Source organism: Sapajus apella, unplaced genomic scaffold (genome assembly GCF_009761245.1).
Source record: "Sapajus apella isolate SASKATOON/1434 unplaced genomic scaffold, GSC_monkey_1.0 scaffold53, whole genome shotgun sequence".
Classification (NCBI taxonomy): Eukaryota; Metazoa; Chordata; class Mammalia; order Primates; family Cebidae; genus Sapajus; species Sapajus apella.
The window spans coordinates 4274361-4279360 of record NW_022436993.1 but is presented as its reverse complement, the minus strand read 5'-3'; the positions used below and the strand labels follow the sequence as shown (position 1 = coordinate 4279360).

At 42.2% G+C, this 5000-nt stretch overlaps 1 protein-coding gene and 1 long non-coding RNA gene across 24 annotated transcripts in view; both read left to right on the top strand.

The window, feature by feature from the left end:
- KIAA1217 (KIAA1217 ortholog) overlaps positions 1-5000 on the top strand; it is a 495122-nt gene that overhangs the window by 265680 nt on the left and 224442 nt on the right. The gene's annotated exons all lie outside the window — the stretch shown is intronic.
- Positions 1-5000, top strand: part of LOC116527211 — a 20081-nt gene that overhangs the window by 2191 nt on the left and 12890 nt on the right. Inside the window, exon 2 of the long non-coding RNA XR_004258423.1 lies at positions 3937-3941. This is a non-coding gene — a long non-coding RNA (uncharacterized LOC116527211). The remainder of the gene's footprint in view (positions 1-3936; positions 3942-5000) is intronic.

Genomic DNA, 5000 nt, shown 5'->3' with positions numbered 1-5000 from the left:
GAGAGGCGAAGGTTGCCGTCAGCTGGGATTGTACCTCTGCACTCCAGCCTGGGCAACAGAGAAGACTGTGTCTCAAAAAAAAAAAAAAAAAGAAAAGAAAAAAAAGAAAAAAAAAAAAAAAGAAGGCTGGGCATGGCGGCTCATGCCTGCAATCCCATCCCAACATTCTGGGAGGATGAGAGAGAGGATTGCTTGAGTCCACGAGTTCAAGACCAGCCTGGGCCATATAGTGGAACCCCATCTCTACAGAAAAATTTAAAAATTACCTGGGTGTGGTGGTGCACACCTGTGGTCCCAGCTACTTGGGAGGCTGAGGTGGGAGGATCACTTGAGCCTGAGGGGGTCTAGGCTGCAGGGAGCCTTGATTGTGCCACTGCACTCCAGCCTAGGTGACAGAGCAAGTCCTTGTCTCAAACAAACAAAATCCTACATATCTTAAGAGTTATTGGAGAGGCATTCATACATGCCAAGCACATAGGACTCAATGAGCAATTCTCTGTCACAAAAATAAATAAATAATAGATGTTTAAGAATATACTACCATTAAGCACCTCAGGTATGGAAGTTCATGAAAGATACTTTATTTAATAAGACATGAGGGGAAATTTGACGTCACTGACGGCATCCTTCTCTCTCCTCCCTGCGATCTCTTCCAGTTAACTGGTGAATGCAAATGAGCCGTGTGGAGCGGGATGTATATTGCAGTTCAGTTACTGATTTGTAGGGAGCCCACGTGGGTACCCTCATCTCTGTCTCTTTGAGGACAGTGACAGGAACCCTCACTGCCAACGGAGATAAGAGTAAAGTTGTATTTGTGTTTGTTCACAAGCCCTGACGTGAGCACATGACAAAGTGCTCTTACTGTAGGCTTGAGGAGAGCAGCCTGGTGATTAAATGTTCTTATTTTGAGTGAGCAGCTTGGCTGTGCTCAGAAGGGCCCATTTGCAGAGCACAGGACCCATCAACAGTCTAATTAAGAGCAAAGGGATGTGACTACGGAAATATTAATGGGCTGTGTTAGTAAAGCTGCCCGGGGTTAGCGCCAGATGGAGCTTTTCTGTATAAAGTTTGTAGGAAACTCTTGTGTATTTTCACGCAGGATGCCCTCCTGCAGAGGAGGGTGGTTTTAGATAATGACTGTTTTGCTTTTTTGGGATACCACCTGCAGAAATTGTTTATTTTGACTGTTGATTGATTGCAGAAAGTTAGCTGGTGAAACCACCTTGAGAGAGGTGATCCTTTGAATGAATGTTTTTTCCATCCAACACCAAAAAATTACAGGCCGTGATTGGATCTTAGAGCTGATTCTTGGTTTGTAGGACTGCATGGTTTGGATGAACATTCTTTTTGAATGATGAAGTCAACCTTACTTACCCTTGAAAGATGACTTAATCCTTAACAAGAGTTTCAAAAATACCTGTTATTCGTACCTTCATTAAAAAATAAATCCTATTGCCTTGTTAACTCCTATCCAATGCCTACTATATCTGTGTTCACATTTTATAAAATAAGTAGAGCCAATTACATGTCTTTGAAGGGCCAGCCCTGTTAGTCCATAGTAAGATTTCTGCCTAAAATGTAAGCATTCTTGACAGCATGCAAAAGACTTAATTAAATAGGGGCAGGGAAGGATCATTTATCAGAAAAATAATGCCTCAGCTCAGCTAAGCTGTGTAATCTATCCAAGGCAGCACTTCAGCAGTTTCCTAAATGAGGGAGGGTATTCATGCAGGTATGCATGCATGGTGTCTGTGTGTGTGTACACCCACGTGTGCATGTGCTCGCGCATGTTATGTCTCCAGAAAACAGGCCGGGGCTGGGGTGGGGAGGCTGTGATTTGCCCTATGTTTCTATAAGTCCCCCTACAGCTTTAATTAATTTCCATGGTTATTAGTGGAGGTTCAGCTGTGAAATCTAATGGTGTCTGTGATCCACAAGATAAACCCATTGCACCCAAGAACCTACTCATGTCTTTTGGGTGGCTTTCCATCTTGTCTTGGTGCAGACAGTCTTCTGTGGGACCCACTGATAGATACCCAGGACCACCTCTGGAAGGTTGAAGCAGAGGGCAGAGCATGGAAAAGATGTGGAGTAATATATAGGAAGCTTCCGAAGAGAAGCGGATGCAAGATGGCACAGAAACACATTCCGTTGTCTCAGCTTCCGATGATCAAAACAACTGTAGAAAGTCAATTCTGCCATATCCAAAAGAAAAGGAAGGTGGAACTGGGGGCCTAGAGTGAATTTTTTCAAGGTAAAAAGGAGCCCAAGTTTCACAGAACAGCACTGTATATAAGAATTTTGCTCTGTCTCTGCCAGATCTCCTGCTTCGGAAGGGGAACCCCTCGAAGGACACTGTACACTTCCCTGCCTACTGACCATTCGCACTGTTTGCAAGAAAGGAAGCAGGGCTTTGACTAATTGCACAAACAGAAATTTTGTGTTTTTGAAGTGCAAAGACTCGGTCCTGTGCCCACAAAGCCTCCTTTAGAAGGTTACTTGTTGACACAGCCCATCAACCAGAGCTCGTGCTGCCACATTCTGAGCCTTCGGGTGCTTTCAAATGCAGTATCTAGGCCACGAGTGTGACTTTGGGAGGCTGAGGCAGGAGGATGGCTTGAGGCAGAAGGATTGAAGTCCAGGCTGCCATGAGCTGTGGTCGCACCACTGCGTGCCAGCCTGGGCAAGAGAGCAAGACCTTGCTTCAAAACAAAACAAGAGAACACAACAACACATGCGATATCCATCATAACTTTGTTGCCAGAACAGGAATTAAAGATTTTTAAAACATGAACAGTTTAGTGAGTATCAGTTTAAACTTCCTACATTTTGGTTTTCTGTGATGACTTTAACTTTGGATCATTTTATCAGTGACTGGATGAAAGTTTATCTTTATTTTATCTAATAGTGGGGGAATCCAAGGAGCTTTTCAAAGACAGCCGATATAATTGGTTATAAAGCGTAGTTCCCTGCTAGGCTAAAAATGCTACTTCAAACACTTTAGCATCCATTTCTACCCAAGAGATGCATTCTGGAGACCAGCCTAGAGCACAGGCCACTGGTCTTTAATGTGTTCAATATGTATCCTGATGATGTGTGAAACACCAGGTTCCCGTCACCTGCTTCAGGTAACTTGTGTACTCCATCAGGTATTCTATAGTCCGAGCTGTTCATCAGTTATTAAATTACTGTGATTGAGTCCCTTCAAAGTAAGACCATTGGCAGCAAGAACTATTTTATAGTATTATATGTGTGTTTAAGGGCAGAGGGATGGTGTTATCTAACTGTGCTGTCCCAATTTACAGGCATTGAAGGAGTTCCTTGGATATGAGACTTTCAGTTTTAAAACTGTGAAAGTCCTGGACAAACTAGGATGACTTGTCAACCTCTTGGGGGCAATGGATTTGGCCGTAAACCTCACCATTTCAAAATATTACATTGTTGGCATTCTGAATGCCCCTGGATTTATTCTGCGTCATAGAGTAGACTTGTTCCCCAGTAATCCATGTCCACGCCGAGTGGACTCAATCAGCTCCTGACACACCCCTACTAGGAACATGAAAATGGTTGTAGAATGGTTTCATTGTCCTCGTCCACAGATACAGACACTTTGGTGACTCTGTGTTCTAGCTGAATGGGGGCTGAGACTACAGGATACCCCACCCTGCTTCTGTCCCCTGTCCTTCATTCAAGGTGTCACCATTTGTATCTATCAGGAGGGAGGCTTTGCAGCTAAAATTTAAAATAATAATAATATATTCCCAAGCCAGAGATTAGAAGCTGCACATCTCTTCTGGCTCCAGTGTTTCGTGGTCGTCTATGGAGAAAGGCTAATTTTCTGAAGGCTTTGAATGGAACGAATTTAAAGGAAACTGCCTGTTCGGATGATTCTGAGGATACTGAGAGATGCTCAGTGTGTGGTCTTTTTATTTTTAGTAAAAGTGTTGGAAAAAATCAGGTTATGTTTGCACTGAGTGTCTGGGGACGCTGGTGAGATTGTGTAGTCTAGAAAAGACCGGAATTATAAATTATTATAAACGTTGGCCAGGTGGGGAAATTCATATACCAAAAAATACTGCAATGTATATCAGCCTATAGATTTTTTACCTAGTTTCTTGTCCAAAAATGTATACATTGGGTGAAGGCAATAAACTAAAAAAGCACTTTCACAGAAATCTAGAAATACATTGGACTGTGCTCTTCTTTCGTCGAATGTGTTTCTATATCAGATTTCTTGTCCAATTTTGTGTTCATTTGTTTTTGTGTCTTTATTCTAAATCCTAGCATAAATTTGTTCTGCTAGATGAATACATTGAAATTGTAATACTTCCTAGTTTTTAGTATTAACCAAATATTTTACCAATGTTCTCTGAGCCATCATTTATTTTTAAACTTTTTCTTTTTTTTGAGATGGAGTTTCATTCTTGTTACCCAAGTTAGAGTGCAGTGGCATGATCTCAGCTTACTGCAACCTCCGCTTTCTGGGTTCAAGTGATTCTCCTGCCTCAGCCTCCTGAGTAACTGTGATTACAGGCAGCCACCACCATATTGGGCTAAATTCTGTATTTTTAGTTGAAACAGGGTTTCCCCATGTTGGTCAGGCTGGTCTCAAACTTCTGACCTCAGTGATCCACCTGCCTCAGCCTCAGATCTTGTACTCTGAGGTGTATATGCTCTCAGGGGAAAACAGATATGATGGAACATTTTTTCCTAAAGTTTCTGCCTTTGCCTTTTGCTTTATAAGATCACACATTACACTTGCGTTTTAGGCCACCCACAGACTCAGCTGTGTGGGTGAGGCTGGGCTCGTCCCTGGGACAAAGGCTAGTACAAGTTTATTATTGCAGAGGGTGTAGACATCTTAAAGCCCATTTTAATAAAATTTCTGCCTATGAAATGTCTCATTAGAGGACATGTTAATGGGTGCTTCTTCTAAATCAAAGGGAATGTCCTTTACAAATCCTCTTTTTTTTTTTTTTTTTTTTTTTTTTTTTTTTTTT